General features: G+C 47.6%; 1 protein-coding gene across 3 annotated transcripts in view; it reads right to left on the bottom strand.

The window, feature by feature from the left end:
* The window catches only part of LOC142571526 (uncharacterized), a 541,018-nt gene that overhangs the window by 397,777 nt on the left and 123,798 nt on the right, over window positions 1–19,443 (bottom strand). Inside the window, exon 2 of one of the 3 annotated variants that reach the window (XR_012825896.1) lies at window positions 18,466–18,515. The exons of the other annotated variants lie outside the window; for them this stretch is intronic. The gene's annotated coding sequence lies outside the window, so the exon portion shown is untranslated. The remainder of the gene's footprint in view (window positions 1–18,465; window positions 18,516–19,443) is intronic. 3 annotated transcript variants of the gene reach the window in all.

The raw sequence follows: 19,443 nt of genomic DNA, 5'->3' as shown, positions 1-19,443 counted from the left end.
GCCCCGCAGGCACGAGGCCCGGTGCGATCACGTGACAGTGGGCGCGTCTCTCCTTTCATGGGAAGGCAGAGAAGGCGCGCTGCAGAGATACGTGACAGGTCAGAGGGGCCCGCACGAGGCGCCGCATGCAAAAAAAGGAGCAAAGGGGTGGAGGCGCACCCCTGCGTTCGCACACACCACTCCGAACGACGATGGGTCTTGCTCGCGTCAATTATGCATCCCGCGCCGAGAGCAGACTCCGCGTTACAGCTGCGGTCGAGACACTGGCACGCGTCGAGCGGCACGCGCGCACGCATCGGCGAGAAGCAAAAAAAAAAAAAAGGAAGGTGACGACGGCATGGAGTTCCTTACCGCGATTACTAGAGGGAGCATTGGCGCATGCTGTCCTTCGACTGCCATCGGAACGATGGGTGGTGCATAGCTTTCGCTCGTCTTCGTGCCTAAGGCTTCAGACGCTCCCTTGTCGCTATTTATTACGCTTCATCTCATGCGATGACAGTTTCCTAAACACGGTAAGGCAATAATTATCTGTGCCCACGCGTAATCATTGCGAACTAGTGCACTTAAAATAACGCTATACCATGTTAGCCAATGATCAACTTGTAAAGTCGTTGAGCCGCTTGAAACCAGAAGGACGGAGTGCAATCGAATTTGGCTGAACCACCACGCCTACAGCTCCCGTGAACAAACAACGTCAGGGTTCCTCCTCGTAATTTTTTTGCAGGAACCTCTATGGACTAAAGGAAGCGACGATGCCGCCACGGCCTCACATCGTCTCTTCTATGCTCCCATTTGCAGAGACGGCTACTGGCATAGAAGAATTACTTGTTGGGCTGTAGTTGATGGAACATGGCTGATAGAAGACATGCGTAGACTGACGCACACACACACACAGTAAGGACAGGAAAGAGGAGCGCCGCTACCAACTGTATTATTATGATTAAAATGTCGCTTATATATTACACGCAATACCTCAAAGACGTGCGCAGTATCGCAAGACTAGAGGTGAGAAGAAAAAAATGGGGGAAGGGGGAGGGGGAGTAGTTTCCGATTTAACGTAACGTCACAAGTTCCAACAAGAAGCATTGTAAGCGGTACAAGCATATACATAAATGAGTCACATGATGCCCCTAGTGTCTCCGTATATTTTTGATCGTACTTTTTTCATGTGTTTAAGATTCTAAAATTTCCCTCGCTAGTATGATCTTGCTTTTTTGTTATGACTATATTACGCCTGGAAAAGCGCGGTTCACGTGAGTGCCGAATTTTTTCAAAAGGGATCTGAAACACCTTTCACTGTCGGTCCCACTTGCGCGAATTCTGGGCCTCCCTTTCCATCTCGTAATTGAAAGAGCGCTGGCAGTGACAAACACGGGCAAAACGAAAGACATGATGCTAATTAACGTCAGGGGAGGTTAAAGAAAAAGAGAAACGCTTACATCTATCAGCTCCTGAATATACTTATAGAAGTCCTGCTATGCTTATGTGTGTAATTATTCTGGTAATTACATCAAGGCTGACTCTGTTTGAGAGCAGTCATCTAGAGTAAAATAAATCACATGCGTTTGACGTGGCCAAATTAAGGCAGAGGAGTGAAAACACAAAATAACATGAAGCGATGACGGTAAGAAATCTTATTTGGTACGAGAGCGATGGCTCCATGGTCTAAGGATTAGGCTAGAATGCAGAAAATGAAGCTATTAAGAGCCGTCTCGCCAGCTCTGCCTCGTTAACATAGTGCCATAAGGATCGGGGATTCCTGGTGGTCTCGACGTTGTGAAATTAGACCATCGAACTTTCAAATAGCGGTGTTGTTCAGTTTCTTATGCTCAGTTCCTATGTGTTCATGAGCAGGTAGGTGCCATCAGAGTAGGTACCAGACTAAACGTCGTTCCCATGTGCTATATGATAAAAAATACCAATACCTGTAGCCGCGTAGAGGGTTCGTCCGAGCAACGGCGGTTCATCTACATTCTTTTGCGTGTAATGCCTGTTAAAAAGATCACGCTTTTTCCGATGATGATGATGATGATGATGATGATGATGATGATTTTTGTTGCCACCCCATTTGAAACGAGGAGGCGACAAACAGACACCTAGCCTGCTTAAACTATAGGTCACGTTTTACCACATATACGCACTCTAGCATTTTGCCTATCTTCTCCTTGATATTTTCTTTCTTCATTGAAACTTCTGTCTCCATACTCTGCAATTCCCTATGCCTCCAACGACCCCGGTTCATTCAATCTCTTACCAACTTTTTTGTCCCACTAATATTCTGAACGTCTTTTCTTTTTTAATCTTGAATGGTGACCACTTAATACTCCAATCTACTTCTGAAAGGTGGATGTTTCTTACAGGTCCTGGTGGGAGAATATCTAGACAGCCCATTTGATATGCTGCGTCGTTTCCGGACTTTAGATGCAGCAACCACATGCTCCATGCGGCTGAGAATATTTGCTCCGGTATGTTTCTGTCCTGAGACAGCCAGTGCGGGCACCAAACAGCAAGGCAGTGCCCTTTGTGTTATTGTACAGATTTTCTCTTCTAATTTGTATCTTGCCATTTTTGTAAATTTCCGTGGCCTTTTTGGCTCCACTCTTTGCATCCGATCTACTGTCTCTGTTCCTCTCCATTTCTTTTTGGTGACTCGTGGTTGTATATTTACGCTTTCAATTATCATGTACTTGGTTTCCAACTTTCATGACCACTGCCTCTATTCCGTGTCCAAGTTCTTGAGGTACACATAATTACGCACTTCAGCCACCCGTTGCCTTTCAGCCATGTTCCCGAGTCTTTCTTCAAAACTAACTCTGCTCTGTGTTTCTCCGACTTCGAAAGAAATATGTCACCCCGCACTGCCTCATTTCTGGTTTTACCGTGGGCCGCTAATAACCCACTGGCTCACCGGCATTTTGTTAGCTTACAAACTTGACGAGACCTTGCCTCTGCATGCGGCGCCTTTTATCGCGCACGTCGGCAGCCAGCGGTACACCCGTCCTTGCCTTGTATATATAAGCTAAGTGTTGCTACGTAAAGGGTTGATGAAAAGAAGTCTCGGTCCTTAGCTTAGAGATGCCTCAAAATCCACGCACTGAAAAATGCAACATACATAAGAACGCCATGTGGGCGGGTCCCTGGGCAATTCAGCAAGTCCTCTGTTAACAAAACGCTCGATGTGGAAGTAACCTAAAAAAAAAACTCACAGATGTGTCAATCTGTGCCATCGCAAAGGAAGATGAGAATTGATACAAACAGCGCTACCAAAGGTACCGTGAAATGGCAGCAGAAATGAAAGAAAGGATCAAGTGGCGGTCGGAGCACGCCACGGAATAATTGGCGCAGACCTTGAGTGAAGTTGTTCATCTTTAAAAGCGTTGTATCTTCCAGAAGCACTTCGCAGGAAATCAAGCAACCATACACACAAGGCACCGCTGATGAGGTGCTCACTGTAAACAACACCTCGAAGATTGGCGGTTGCGAAGGCTCTAATTAAGGTCTCTGTATCCCTCTTAGAGAGTGCCATCATAAAGTCGACGATCCCGACTAAACGAAGGCGCGTTTAGAATTACAGTTTCCTTTTTTTTTACGTTCTTTAAGTGAGGAGCAATAACATTATTTCAGAAGTGAGCAAAACGTAGTGCAGGAGTACATATTTTTGGGCTAGTTGGTTCGTTGCAGTAATTGAGGTCAGAGCGCCGAATTGACAGGGGCAAGAAAGACGACAGGACGCGCGCTAATTATCGGCATCATAGTTGATAGTGAGAGCATTTCCTGTCGTCTTGCTTGCTTCAATTCGGCGCTATGACCTCAATTAGTGCAATCGTAATTCGTCCGGCACGAATCGACTCTGCATACCTGCATATATTCATAGAGATCGCGTGCTTATTCATCCGTGTTGGCATTTTGTGCGTTGTAAACGCAACAGGAGCCCTTAAAAATTTTACCCATTAGTGCTTAATACTTTTATCAGGATTTCAGATCAGCATGTTCTCTCTCTCTCCTTCTTTCTTCTTCTCGCGTTCGAAAGTAGTTGGATGCACTGTGAGGAATTCTTACCTTTTTATGAGTTTCCTAGACAAATACATTGTTACACTGTTGTCTGAACTAATTAATTATTAATTAATTAGTTAATGAAACCACCTACTGCCTACATTTGTGCTTAGCGCAACGTAAACAAGTTAGCATTGACGAAAATTCGCCTCAGCGCATTCGAGTCGTAAATTCATCCGCCCGCCGAGATCAAGCGACCTTGCTAATCTAACACCTCCTTGCGTCAGCCATAAATTACATGACAGCGACGATTCGACAGCCGGTGAGAGAACGTGCAGACCTAAACTCGCGTCCCTTCCTCGCGTGATCTGCAGATCGCGAGACGGGCGGGCGACGCCTGAAGATAACGCCGGCCAACGTGGAGGCTCAGGCAGGAGTCCATTGTCTGCGGAAGATTAATGGCGCCTCCCTCCTGGCCACCTGAGAGCTGCGTTGAGGTGCGCGGTCGACGGAACGTACACTCTACATATATAAGGATATTCCGCATCACGGCTAGACTGTGACAGCGACAGTCCTCACTCCACGCGAGCCCTGTCGCATTAAGACCGATCCGCTTCTGGATTTTAATTACATCGAGTTATGTGGTACAGGCGTCTACTCTATGCCAACTTCCTTCCATCTTCTTCCTTTCCTGCCAGACTTCTTCCACCGGATGCAAACCCTCGAAGGGGAGCGTGACAAACAGCTCCGCAAGGCAGGAACCATTCATCTCCGTAGCTACGACCCACCCGCGCCAGGCTTCACGTCTTCTCTCCGGCCTCCGGCGTTGCCGGAGCGAATATTTTAACAAACGATTTTTCTTTTTATTTCTGCATTTCCTTCAAGCGATATCCGACGGCATGGAAATACGCTCCCTGGAGCCGCTCCGTGCAGGTACTATCGCGGCGAGGTAAAAGGGGCGGACGGCATAATTATGGCTTTGTGGGCTCCGAGGGTATAAACGTTTGATTTCACGCTTCGGTAAATCACTCCTTTTTGAAAAAGACAAGTGAAACATTGCACAGCGAGGCTAAAGCCTGATATATTAAGAATCTGATATATTTCCTCTCGACCGAAACAACCTTGCACGTTCGGCTACGCGTGCTGCTTCACTCGTGCAACGTGAGCACCTATTGAACCATAACGTGCATCATATTCTGAAAGCTCATACTTTTACTATACACGTGAGAATATTTTGCATGTGCACATTACTCGCTCACGTAGCCTGTGACAAGACGCAGATATTTTATTTTATTTCATATGCGTCCGAACGCAATCGGCTTCAGAGCACAGTCTTTCCATACCACTGTTTACTTTGCACTAACTGTCATGACATCCTTGCCGATAACCCCTATTTAATGTGCGCCGGATACCTTACAGGAACTCAGGATAGCGGTATATTAAGGATAAAAAAAAAGACCTGTCTTGTTCACACATTTATGCAATCAAGCACGTCTCCGGAAAATCGACTGCTACATATCCAAGCAGAACGTCGTTCGCAATCAGATAGGACACAGGGATAAAAAAATTGCGTCTTCGCTCGTGAGAAGCTTTAGTTACTACAGCTGAAATAATGTGAACTTACACGTATGAGCGGCCATATAACACACGCACGCACGCAAGCAAGCAAACAAACAGCCTCAATTCCCGCCTTTTAAAGCTAGCACTGTGCAAGCTATGCAAATGCACAATAACGCTGGCACGTTAGAAGCTAGGTGACTTGTCACTGCGTAGTTTTGAGCCAGAACAGATGATTCGGCCTAAATGTTTACTTGTACATATTTATTATGTACAAGTACAGATATATATATATATATATATTCTGGCTAAACGCATATTCACAACCTATCGCTATAAGCGCTCCGCTTGCCAATCTAGTCCTAGAATTATGGCAATATATCAACGCTAATATGCACAACATCAAGCGGCGACGCCGTCGAAGCGGGTCGATGACTGCACGACACGATCCCGTGCAGCAGACCACCCGCAACAATTATGTGCTCTTGTTTTGACGGCACCAGCTCAAGTTCAAGACGACAGGTGCACACGTGATGCTCAAGGAGTATCCTTGTCCCACGCGGCGCTAAATATACCCCAGGCGCCAGAAGTCAATGCCACAGGCAGGAGTAGCGAGAAAGGGACAGGCAACGAACTCTGGTCTCGGTAGTTGCCCTCGCTAGGAACGCTGTCCTCAGACTAAAGGGTGCGGGCATTCCTCCTCCGCATCCGATGGAAGGAAGCAGCTGCAGACAAGCACCTAATCTTTTATTTCATCTTTCTTTCTTTCTTTCTTTCTTTCTTTCTTTCTTTCTTTCTTTCTTTCTTTCTTTCTTTCCGTATTTTTTTTTTCGTCTGCGAACATCGCGTACCTACGTCGATGTTAACAGGAAAAAAAATTAATGGGGAAAATAAACCACCCACAGCCGATGCCTCAAAACATTTTCTGTTTTTCGTAGAGACCTCTTTACACCTTTGTCACCTTTCTGCGCATGCGCTACCACGTGTCTGTCCGCGTTTGCGATATTAGTGTCCTTCCTGACTTTAACATCTCCGTGCTGGCCTTCCACTACTTTCACAGTAACAGTCACGCTTGTTGCTCGTAACAATTTCACATATATGTAAAATCGAAATTTTACGCTATTTAGGAAAGGTGGGTTACTTGAAGATGTGAAAAAGTTGACTTGCCATCATTAAGAGCAGCTCCACGAAAACAATTATCCTTACGTATAGTTCGGTAGATCGAGACCACGAATACAGTATATATATATATATATATATATATATATATATATATATATATATATATATATATATATATATATATATATATATATATATATATATATATATATATATATATATATATTTCCTTTGGCGATTCGCGTTAGTACAGCGCCACACGACAAGCAGAGGAGATATATCGGCAGGCAAAGCTGCAGACGCCGTCTTTCTCCCACGGCATCTTCGCCAGAGACGCGGACCGCGGTTATGCAAGGTGAGCGCCAAAACAAGCCTCCTGCGAGCCCCAAGAGAAACAGCGGGTCGGCGAACTGTCAACGCGCCACGCAGCAAGCGGAGCCGTGCGCGCCCACCGAGTGCCGCGCCGTCACTCGTTGCCTCCCGGCACTCCGACAGCGTGTCGAAAGCCGACCGCCACCCGACGGTGAAAAGCCGTGTCTTGCGGCTTGTTTCACACCCACAGTTTGGAATGCGTGACAGAATGGCCCAGGGAAACCCCGATTTCCACGGACACGGTGGGCTAAGCTATGAAACCTGCAGCCAAATTTCGCACGAACATGCCGCTCCTGGTCTGCTTTATGATACACTGACGAATTTGCTGCTCTTCCATTATGTGTTGCAGTCTCGGAAGCTTCTTGCGACATTCATAAAGCGCGAATGGACACCGTTGAACGGGCGTATAGCAGCGTCAATTGCTGTAGTTTGTTATTCGCGGCACGTATGTGAAGGGGTATACATCTTCCCTTTTTTTTTTTTTTTTGAGCTTTAGAAGGTTTCAACCAAGGATCATCAAGGGGGCCTGTTGTTATTAATGCATTCGTACGACTAACAGTGATGCAAGCAGTAATGATACAAATTTAAAAACTCAAAATGCGACATGAGTGAAAAATAGAATGAAGGAAAATTAGCAATAATGAATAATAATTTGCGTTTATATAATCAATGTAATAACCAATACTAAGAATGCATACAAAACATACATGTGCAGTGCTCAGCGATTAAAACGCGATACTCGGACCGCGTGGCGGACGGCGCATATTGCGCTAACCGAGAGCGCTGGATGGTTCCTGAGGAACCAAATGCAGTCACAATTGTCACAAATTCCATCGCCTTCATTGTACAGACCCTCTTCGCGGACTAGTTTGCTCTAGGGAACGAGATGGCGCTACCTTCGGCGCGCCGAGGGTTGCCGCAGGCGAAAGCGTGGAAAAGCGCACGAATGCGAAACCATTACCGCAGGAATAGCGCCGTTTCCAGGCATAATAAGTTCCTCGCACGCTATGTACACACATCCGCCCCAACACCACACTCCATTTTACGCCAACTCTATTGCTCACGTATCGACGATAAGCGAATGGAATCAATGCACGGAAGATTGGGTGACGACTGCACCGACAGCACATGAATGTTCGAAGCTGTACGTTTCGTAACGGGTTACAATGTAAGCGTGTGACAAGCGATAATACGTCTTTGCTGCAAGCTAAGTAGAGAAAATCCACGTTCCAAGCCTTAATCGTGCGCGGTGAGAACAAATACCCCGCAACTGATTTTTTTATATTTAAATTTTAATAAACTGAAACTGAAAAAAAAAACTGATTACACCCCCGAGCGATTACGCAAAAAATAAACAATGAAAGAGCTACCGCACCGAAGCACTTTACTCAGTCCGAAACATATCAAGCCACTGCTTCAAAGTTTTTGGCAAATTAAAAAAAAATGAAGAGCAAAATACGCTATAATCCGGATTTAATTCAAAAGCGAACACACTGGACAATTTGGAATACATTTCTAGCCCCGCTTCTAGTACTAGCAGCGTATACCGTGCTCGCAACGTTTCAACAAGGCGTAATGAGTTAAGAATGCGCTTACGCGTCCTCCGAAGCTGTGGCTAAAGCTTGGTGCCGTCCACCCAGTCACCGTCTACGATATCCGCCAATACAGATGTTTGCTGAGCCGCATCGGGGGCGTGGTGCACATCCATTGTAAAGACCGAGGAAACCGAGGCAGCTGAGGCAACCAATGGACGCGTCACCACGTGATTAAACATGGGGGCGTTCGTGGGATCACCGCGAAAGGGGTCTATACGACAATTAGCAGAAGGCGTTGTTGGACAAGTTGGTTCACTGTATTTGGAAAGATTGGATGCGCTTTGTAGACGATCACAAGGAAGAAGACAGGATGCGCCTGTCCTGTCTTCTTCCTTGTGATCGTCTACAAAGCGCATCCAATCTTTACATATACGACAATTAATCAGCCTGGTGTACCCGAGTGCTCAGCGGTGGCAAAGAAAGTGCCGGTAGTCAGCGCTCGGAGTGCCGCGTTTCGGTCGCTGAGCGCTTGCGGAATACTGAATTTGCAGTAAAGGAAAGCGCAATAAAGATCCGACAAGACAGTATGCACTTAAAACAAGTCCTACCCGCACAATACAATGCGGTCAAGTACACCAATGGACGTGCAGCCGAGTTTTTTTCACGATTTTATTTGACACCGATATTTATTCTGTCCAAGCAAACGACAATTATTTATTACTTAGCGAATTAGTCACGTAAAGCTTAAACGCAGATCAGCAAGATTTCTACCTCACCTAGAGGCCTACTGATTATTCTGAGGCATGTAATAGCACACAGAAGCCGTAATGGGGAACGAACGTTCTGAGAGTTCATATTCCTCCTGAGTATTCTTTTTTTAATTCGTCTTATGCACTTGCACGGAAGGTCCCTATTCCGCTAACTTTCTCTCTTGTCCGTTGCCGTCCTGCCGGATAGTTAATTGTAACCAATGTGAAAATTAGTATGTAATAACTTGCCTCGTTAAGAAAGGGAATGGTAACAATTTTTTAGGACGAATGTTATGAATACGAAAGCAGAAAACGTGGCAAATTAGATACATTTGATGGCGCCCGCGGCATTCAAGGCTCGGAGCATTAAGGTGGGAAACCAGTGTCTCAACGACACAGCGACAGCACCGACATGTTCCGTGTCCCCACTAAGAAATTACTCGTATAGGACGTAACGCTATCTGCAGGGTAACAGCGCATAGCATAGCGCAATGTGCGTAATAACCGACTGCGCTCTCACGAGTTACTGCGGCAGGAGTATAGTTTAAGAGACAAAAGAAATGAATGAATGAAAGAATGAATGAATGAAAACATTATTAATTCTAAAAGGTGCCAACATACAAAAGATCCTTCGGTTAAAGACTCCACTGGTGAACTTTTCTAGGAACGTCTGGATAAGCTGGCGAATAGCGCATCAGCCCGGCCGGAACGGACAAACGCCTTTGGACGAACCTACCAACATAAGCACCGAGAAGAAAGCCTGGAATGAGAGCTTAAATCACTCGATGCTAAAGAAGACAATAAAGACAAGTGCGAATAGTGTATACGTGGCTACATGTCTGCGTGCAGAGCATGATTCAGAAGTCAACAGACAGAACTGTCAGGATCGATGCAGAGGCAACCCAGCAGAGGGTCATGGTGCCTATTGCACGAAAGCCAAAAGAAGTTGGCTAGGGTCCAGGCTGGGGAAAACTACATAAAGAAAACTAATGGCGCCGTCAAAAAAAGAAAAATAAAGGAAGAGTATTAAAATAAGGAGGATGAAACTAGGGTGGTTCAATGCACGCCTCTTCCCCCGCGGAGAGGCCGGCGAGAACATCGAGGCAGCCTAGAAAAGACCTCGGCGATGCCCGTTTTCACTTTTATACGCGTCATTCATTTGTATCACCCCCCTCTCTTTCTCTCTCTCTCTCCCTTATCCGTACACACCATCTTACCAAAGTCCTGCAACGTTGCAAAAGCTATAAGAAGCCCCCGCTATAAGGCCTGGTGAGGAGCACGCGAAACGCCTCATCCCTCAAGCAAAGCACCGCAGCGCATCGCGGTGGTAGCCCTGTTGAATGTACAAAGTTGGAAGCGATAAACTCACACGGTTGCCAGTCAGCGCAATGTCTGTGTGGCTCTTTCGTGTGTACTTCGTCTGAGCGCTGCGCCTTCCATAATTTGTACTATGCAACACCAACCGGCCCAAGCTTTCACCCTGCTGTGTTCGGAATCACGAGTATGGACGGCACTCGTTATTAACGGAAAGCGAGAACACCGGACAGTAGCAAAAAAAATTAGAAAGAAAGAGATAGGGAGAGAGAGACTACTATGGTGTCTACAAGCAAAATGCAACAGAAAATCCGCCTAACGATGCAGCCGCTGCAGAATGGACGTCAGACTCTGGAGTTTTGCAAGACTCGTAGCACCACCTGCCGGTGCGAAGAGGCAGTAATTGAGTAGTGCGAAGCCCGACTCCCTTGCTAAGTTGCCTATGCAGCTAGCGACTGCGAAACAAGAATTTAACTAGATTTTGGTCCATATTGCGAGTGTTTTGCGCATTTAATACCCAGACAGAGAGCTATGAATTTCTCCGATAGTCGGACGCGCCGCCGAACTGCCATAAAGCGCTTGCTGGCTGTCTTTTCAGACTGATGGCGGGAACGACGGCAATCGCGATAGCTCCGCGCGCTACGAAGAAACGTCGCAATCGACGCTACTGTTGTGTTGTAAATTGCCATGAACGTGAATGACGGAATAACAACGTTCAGTTTTCCCGATTTCAATCGCGATCGTATGAAGGGGAAAGGCGAGAGCGCTGGACACGGGCCGTTCAACCTGTTGGGTAATCGAATTACTTGCATTTCCCACAACACAGCGGCTCGCATGAGAAAGTGCGACAATTTTGTTCTTCTGTAATTGTGTTGCGTAGCCCAGACGGAGGACCGTGGTAACCAAGCGAAAACTCAAGAACCTGCATCCGCCACTTCGTTGGTAACAGAAAAAACAACGTTGCGAACCATCCTGCTTATGTGCTATCGATATCTCCACCTTTTAACAGACGTCCGTCTCCGCTTGACTCAACAAGTGGAACGGAGAGTTTTGGCAGGTCAGCTTAACCAAACATTTTGGCTCTTTATGAATTCAAAATCCTGTTCTAGAGCATCGTTATATCGCGAGCTCATTTCTACTTTCGGTATTTCGTATGTCCTGCGCCGATACAACAAGCATGCTTCGCAATGTACTGAGCCTGCTCGACTGCGTTTTTCAAATGTGAGCAATAAAGTTGCTGTAGGAGCACTGGATGAGTAATTGTGAACTAACGCACGTGTGTAAAGAAAAAATGCCGCGTTTATTTACATTTATTTGTGCGCGCTTGTTGCTCGAAGCGTCTGCGAAAAGTTCAAATTAAGGTACTGAGCGCTGCTGTAGCTCCTGCGAGAAAGAAAGATGCAGCGCGTAGGCACTGTAGGAAGCTTACTTTCGTTATGATCGCACGCTGTTTGCTGCCTTGGAAAGCGTTTTCTGTTTGCTGCCCTGGAAAAGGCTATGAAAGGATTTACTCTCTGTAAATAATTGCGAGACTAAACATTACGATAAAATACATAAACATATAGGAGATACTTAAGTCTTGTGTTCAAGACATTCAATATGAACCAATTTGGAATGCTTAGATTTTTATGCTGATATGCCGATAGACAAACCTGATGCTCTCTGTACTTGCGAGTTGCAGCCCGCCGAAATAACACCTGAGACATTATTTTATATTGTACACGTACTTCGCCCTGCTGAGCTTCCTTTCCGGAAGCGTGGAAGGGCGGAAGAAGCTTTCCAGGTCCTTGATTTTTAGGAAACCGTGCCTCAACACAAACGAAAGAGAAGGGTCCATGGTGGCCTATGCACCTTCGCTTGCGGACAGCTCTCCTTGCACTACTCAGTTCGCGCCAAGGCGGCGATGGGGGCGCTGGTGACGGGTTTTTCCGCAGCGCCGCCTGGGCAGAGTCTGAGGTCTATAGCTTCGATGCATTCAGCTGCAGTGAAAAGTGATGTAGTTATAATGCCCGAACATTGACGACATTTGACGAAACGCGAATTTTGTCGTCACTCGGCCCTGTAAAGCTAAACATACCGTATTTACACGCGCAACGCCCGCACCCATACTTTGGATTGCGAAAACTCAGGAGAAAGAAGGGCGATTCGCTAGGAATCACGCGCGTACTCGCGTGCTGGTTAATTCCCGCAAGTTGCTACAAGATGGAGCTAGTCCTTGTCCGAAAATTAAGTCGTAAGTCGGCGACTGAAGATGTGTTCATATATAGTCGACTGCCAGAGGTCGCGTTTATTTGCATAGCATATCTATCCACCATTATAGCGGAGTTCCAGGCTTCAGTGAGTATACCATAAGCCTGCCTCGTGTAATGCCTGTCCCCGGAAAAATTAGAGAAAAAAAAAATAGTGCGGGACATACAGGAGTAGATGCGGTTATTGAAGCTCATCACCCAGGCTCAAGCAGGGAAGCTGGATCTGATGCACATCGCCTTGCCTTAAGTTTGACAGCCTGATCCCACTATTGATTCTCGTTGCAAGAGCAAAGATCAAGATTATATTCCGCCGCCTTAGCCAAGCTAGACAAGAAAGCGACCGCCTTTAGCAATAATACCCAGCACAGCGCAATACTGCACACAGCGAATTCGTCGCCCACTAACCTCTCTCTCTCTCTCTCTCTCTCTCTCTCTCTCTCTCTCTCTGTTTCAATAATGCGCGCAGCGCAGTATTGCTGCTGCGCGCAGTAATGCGCGCAGCGCAGTATGGTTTGCGCTCGTTATTAGAATAGCAGACAAATTAGCCGAAAATACCTACGCCTACACTTAAGGCGCGAAGGCACACATTGCATCGGCACGCTCGCTCCCTCCCGAGGTCTGTGATTTGCAAAACTGCACTGTTTTTGTGAGTCAAAGCCCAAGCTTGCAGAAGCCTGCTTTCCTAAGGACTCAATGCCTGCCATTCCGCTCCTTCATCTCCACTTTTGGCTTCTCTTTCACAGCACGTCGCCGCTCTCACTTCCTTCTCGTCCTCGCAGCTCTTCCTTCATCGCTGCTTCAATTGCCGCGCAAATGCGGTCGCTGTAGTCGGTTTCCAACGATAAACCATACAGCGAGCAAGAAAGACGCGACGTCTCGGCCCACTTCCATCGCCGATGACGGCGCGCCACCAGAGGCGTGCTCAAAGAGAATGGGGGAGCGCAAGCGGAGTGTAACAGACCCATCGATTGGCCCGGTCTGGAGAAAGCATAACCGAGGACCGCAGAAGAAGGACGGCTGCCATCTCTCTGGATTTCCTGCGTACGCTCGCGCTTTTGCTATAGCTAGGGCGGCTGTGGGCGGGGGGCGGAGCTCAGCGTCGAGTGAGGTGGAAGGGGTTTTCTCTACCTCTATGCGCAAATAAGCGCGAGACCAAGTAGGAATGAGAGCGTGATCACGCGGACGCCATATTGGAGATGGAGATACACATCGACTGTGCGCAGCCTGAAGTGCCACTGAAAGCCACGAGCAGCAGGCAAAAACGTCTTTACGGGTTCGGGTTCGGACGGAGGAATACTGTACGTGGACGTTTGCTTGCTTCGACTACCAGTACAGATAACCCGAGGCTGTAAAATAATTTCCCAACTGCGCGAAAAATGAATGCCCAGACGATATACGTTTCGCTCTTATAGTGGAATGCTACTTCAAAAAGTCTACACGCCAGTTCCACACCCGCTAAAGACACATACTTCTACATACAAGCCCCTGACGCGGATGGAACGCATACTGTTTCGCGAGCATGCGCAACTACGAACAAATAATTAAAAACAATCTTGTCGACCACTTAACAAGGAGGGAAGGCTGATGGGACAAACTTGAGGTACGCCCTCATATACGAGAGGAGAAATGTTCTGCGTTTCCTTTTCTGAAACAAGAAAGAGGCTGATTTGCCAGAAATAAACCCCGCTTGCCGCCTCATCGAGCAGTTAAGATGAGGAACGTTGAAAAAGAGCATGCAAGCGTCTTTTAAGAACGTCAATGCAATGGAACTGCAAAGTGAAACCACGCCATGAAACCAGATGGAGCACGTGGAAAGCGTGCTCAATATGAAATCCTATGCAACATGGCATTATAACGAGCGACAAATGCTCAGTGCACAAATACGTGACGACACGTTTTCTTACAGCGAAGCTGTTAAGTGCTGCTTACTCCACTATCGTGTCCGCGGGTAGAAAAAAAAGAAAGATCTCGAAGATAGTGCAATGCCGGGCCGACCCGCGGCGGAGGTGACGCAAGCGTTAAGCACTCCCCATACGTGGGCCGATCCTGAAGACAGTACAATACCGGGCCGACCCGCGATGGAAGTGTGAAGCAGGCAAACAGTCCCGATACGTGAGCCGATCCCAAAAATAATGCACTGTCGGGCTGACCCGCGGCGGAGGTCAAGCAGGCTTTAAGCACTCCCCATACGTGGGCTCGTCCCGAAAATAGTGAAATATCGGGCCCACCGGCGGCGGAGGTGAAGTAGGCGTTAAGCAGGCGTTAATTCAGTCCCCATACGTGGGCCAATCCCCAAAATCCCGAGTTTTTTCAATTCATTTTTCAGACGTAACAGGGTCCAAGAGTGTCTATTAAAACTGCTCCCTGACAGAACATCCCTGTTTTCTTTCTTCCTTTCTTTCTTTCTTCCTTTCTTTCTTTTTCAGAACAGGAATCAGCCAAAGTAATGTCAGAGGATGCATGGCATACTGATACGGCCATATTGAAAATCTAGCACGCATGAAGCGAAGCCGAGCATTCTCCTTTTCCTCGCACAAAAACCAACTTTTGCTTTCTCTCATCCCCCTTACTCTCGCCTAATGAGCTCGGACCTCGACCCGAAAGGGAATGCGCGCAACAACATTCAAGCATGCCACAACACAGCCAACAAAGGTCACATCATTTCTTATAGCAAATGACCCTCTTGTACCTTTTTCATCCTTTCTCAAGTCTGTCTCAGGTCTATCAATTGATCCACGCCGCGGTTTTGTCAAGTTCGCAAACTCAACGACGCTGAAATCGTTTGCTGCGTAATGGAGCCAAGAGAATACAAAAGGCGATAACGAAGCAAAGCAAATGTGCGCCACTTTCCGAGGTCGCTTAGAAAACGAGGTTGGAAAGCTTTCAAAGAGAAAAGTGGCCCTAATGGGCCTATAGTCTCGCCCTATGACGTCAGGCATCACAGCTGACGTCATAAACCGCGACCCACTACCCGCGTCGTCTTCTGCAGTGGTTGCTGACGTTTTTTTACCTATAAGTGCATACAGTACACTACCGTTCGTTATTCGCTTGACATAAAGCGCAAACATTTCGTTGCTGAAAGTAGGTAACACGGCAGCGTAGAAATTCACTAGACGAATTTCGACAGTGGTGACAGGCCTCTGTTGACACCAGTTAGTAGTTCGGGTGCTTCCCGTCTTTATCGTTTGTTAAATAGCCTATTTCAAAAAATCGCAAAAAGGTCAAGGGCTACTGTCTCCGAAGTTGTTCAATATACCCCTAGAATCTACAGGTTCCCGTACACAAACTAAGCGGGCGCCTTTCGTATAATCTTTTGTGCAAGGAAGACAACGAAATGAGCGAAAATCATGCCGTACGAAAGTGACTGACAACCAAGAAAATTTGTATACGCCAGAGCATGGAAAGCTATAGTTTCTAATTGCTTTAAAACCATTCAATGCAAGGGCTGGTATACAGGAGAGTTCGTATGTTTTACAACGCTATTTGCTCCGCGACTGATCCTCTAAAGGCTGGTTCGACAATCGGCAGGTTGTTTCTGGCGGCATTCTCGGGGCGAAAACAGCGATTGCGTCTACTTGTCGGTCGGGTCGGCGTACCATAACAGACTGGTACAGTTATGTTCAGGAAGCTTCATGCGACCGTCTTTAGGTGGTCTTATGTGTAATTCAATTTACGCTCCCAGATTCCTATTGGCAACGCTGCTTCTGTTCCGCTACTCTAGGCTCAATTAGCAGACTTCTCCAGACATACCAATGGAAGTTGTTCTGATTCTTTGTCCCGTCCACCATAAAAAGTTAGATCCTCTATTTAAATATCACTTCATACTACTGTGTACTGTAATGTCCAATCGACTAACAGTTCTTCTTTCCCAGAAACTATCTATTCGTCCGGCATTCAGCAGTAGTCTTCTTCAGGAGTGGTTATTAGCCTCAGGCCTAGCAGCGATCTCTTCCCACAGTGACTACTATTCAGCAGTAGTCTTTCCCAAGAGTGGTTCATTAGCCTTCGCCTCTGCAGCAATCTCTTCCCACAGTACGACCGCAACAATCATTGGTTCTTGTGGGTCACCGATCGCTCTGGCCTTCTCCCGTCCCCGCAGATTTTAGATGAGCGTGAGAGCAACGGCTATGTCTGTGTTGTTGTTCGTTCTCATAACAAGCGGCCGCACACAAGTTCCTCGGTTTCGCCCTTCGGATCCCGTTTTGGTGCAAACTATCGAACACAATCGTGGAGCGAATTTCCAGGAATCTGCTTCTTTTGCATCCTGTTAAAGCAAATGCCGTCACCTGGAGGTGATAACCACCGCAGAAATATGTCTTGCAAGCGGTCCGATGGCGAACGCCTTTGCCATGTCAAGACACGCTCTGCCCCTTGGACGATTGTGTATGAAGCCGAAGGAATGCGCAAGTACAGTGCGTGGCAAGTGATCTGGCCGTTCCGCAAGCTGAGCCGTCGACTCTCGTTGCAGCGTGCTCCCCGTCGGCGCCCGCTAGCCCGTTCGCACTCCAGTCCGCAGAGCAATGTTTACGTCGGCCGCATTGGCTACGTCCGTTCGCTTGGCGCCAACTCGCTCGACGTGTTGCGTTGGGCTTGACAGACACTTCAGCATAACTGTCTACCCAAGCTTGTTGTCGTCATCAGTGTCATGCTTGTCTATCGCGAACGTGGTCGGGCAACGTGAGCGTGGTAGCCTGCATAGCTGCCGCAAAGAATGGGCAAATAGTACATGACGATAGCTGTTTCAGTGGCTCATTCTAGCCAGACAGTTCTTACATTGCATAAGACGCGTCGGTCCGCTGCAGTTCTTGAGGTCGCACCCTGCATATCATTATGGCTGTCGCTTCCGTTGGGAGCAGCTTCTAGCTCATAAATCTAATCGCCGATGTTGGGAGAAATTGAAACGCCGCATAATTTTGGGGGGGATTTCAGACCCCACAGAGCTATGAAACTTCCGAATTAGATCAAACAACAACAATAATACTCATTGTAATAACTTCAGCGTGTACGTAGATAGAGCATGCCAAGACCGCCCTAAGTCACAAATTGCAATACAAAGGCTCCGCTTCAACAAATATGCTAATGAAGGATTCGGCAACAGTCATCTATAGTACAGGCTGTACGATCAACGACATGAAGATTAGTCGAAGAGCTCTGCAGTTTCTCGTACCGTTTACTCAGCGATGTGCAAGAAGTGTTACGTACCTCGCACCTACTGAAAGGCGCGGCATAAATGCATCACCGCAAGACTCGTTTGCAGTATACAAAACCAGGCACGGGGAATAAATTATGGGCACACAACGTAGAGTTAGAATTAGTTGCTCTCCAGGTGGCGCGTAATTGTACCGGTCTATTCTGCAAGTCTATGAGAACTGCGATACCGCAACAATGGTGCCCTCAACAAACCAGAGTGCTAAAAAGGTGAGATATGCTGTCAGTCGTGCTAAAACCGTTTCGGTTATTCCTGGAGCACGAAACGTGATGCCCTCCCCCCCCACCCCCCCCCCACCCCCCAAAAAAAGCACTGTTCCACAACCTCGCAACAACTAAGTCCGCGAACCTAGAAAATATACTCACAAAGGTGCGCCTCGAGAGGACGTGACCAGCCAGGGCTCGCTTCGCAAGGGCTGGAAAGAAAGTAAAGCAAAGCAGACGAACACTGTGGCGGCGCGGAATCATGGTAAGTGCGAGAAGAGCGAGGAACAGCGCCCAAATGCAGCAAATCGTCCGCCGACGTGAGAAGAGCGCACAGAACACCACGAGAGGGAAAGGACAATGAAACGCCCCGGGCAGCAGCGCGTATCACGCGATCTCGGTGCGCGTCCGGCGGAGGAGGCGATACTAACCGCGGCGGATGCGACGGCGAAGAAGAAACACGAAATACGCCCCAAATACTGCGGAGAAGGAGACGCGTCCGAGTGCAAAGACACTATAGGCTCGAGAAAAAGCGATCGGCACACGTTGGCGGCCAGACAATAGCGGACGAGAAACAAACGCCGCGCTCCCGCAATTCCTCCCTCTCCCAAGGAAGATCGGAGGAAAGAGCTGGATACGCTGTAGAGGAGCGGCGGGCGCATTCCGAGGTTCCTTTGTTCCCATAACGACAATAAATAGTGCGCGGAATGGAGCGCCGAAGGAAAGCAGCGCGGTTCTCACCGACCGTTTTTCCCTAGCACGCTTGTCTGTTTCGCGCGACCGCTTAGCGCCATGTAAGAGAAGCGATGACGACGACACTGATGCTACTGCTGCCGTTGTAGATTCAGATCGATGCTCAGTTGTGCCAGGCTAACGAGTGCGACGAGATTAGCGAGTCCAAGAATGCTCAGACCCCTACGAACCAAAGAGCTGAAAACGAGCAGGGAGATTCATTAGCTCGCAACGCTGACGACAAGTGGATTCTGACACTGTTTTCTCTTTTCTTTTTATAGCGAAGCCGTTAGCCTCTAGTTGGTCGGGATATTTCGTGGGTTGCTGCTCGATGGACGGATGATGTTATGGGCGTCCCCTTTGGAACGGGGCGGTGGGTTGTGTCATCAAGCTCTTGCTATTATACTG

The sequence above is a fragment of the Dermacentor variabilis genome, chromosome 2, assembly GCF_050947875.1.
Source record: "Dermacentor variabilis isolate Ectoservices chromosome 2, ASM5094787v1, whole genome shotgun sequence".
Taxonomy (NCBI): Eukaryota; Metazoa; Arthropoda; class Arachnida; order Ixodida; family Ixodidae; genus Dermacentor; species Dermacentor variabilis.
The sequence above is the reverse complement of the archived record's forward strand: the minus strand, read 5'-3'. Positions and strand labels throughout refer to the sequence as shown.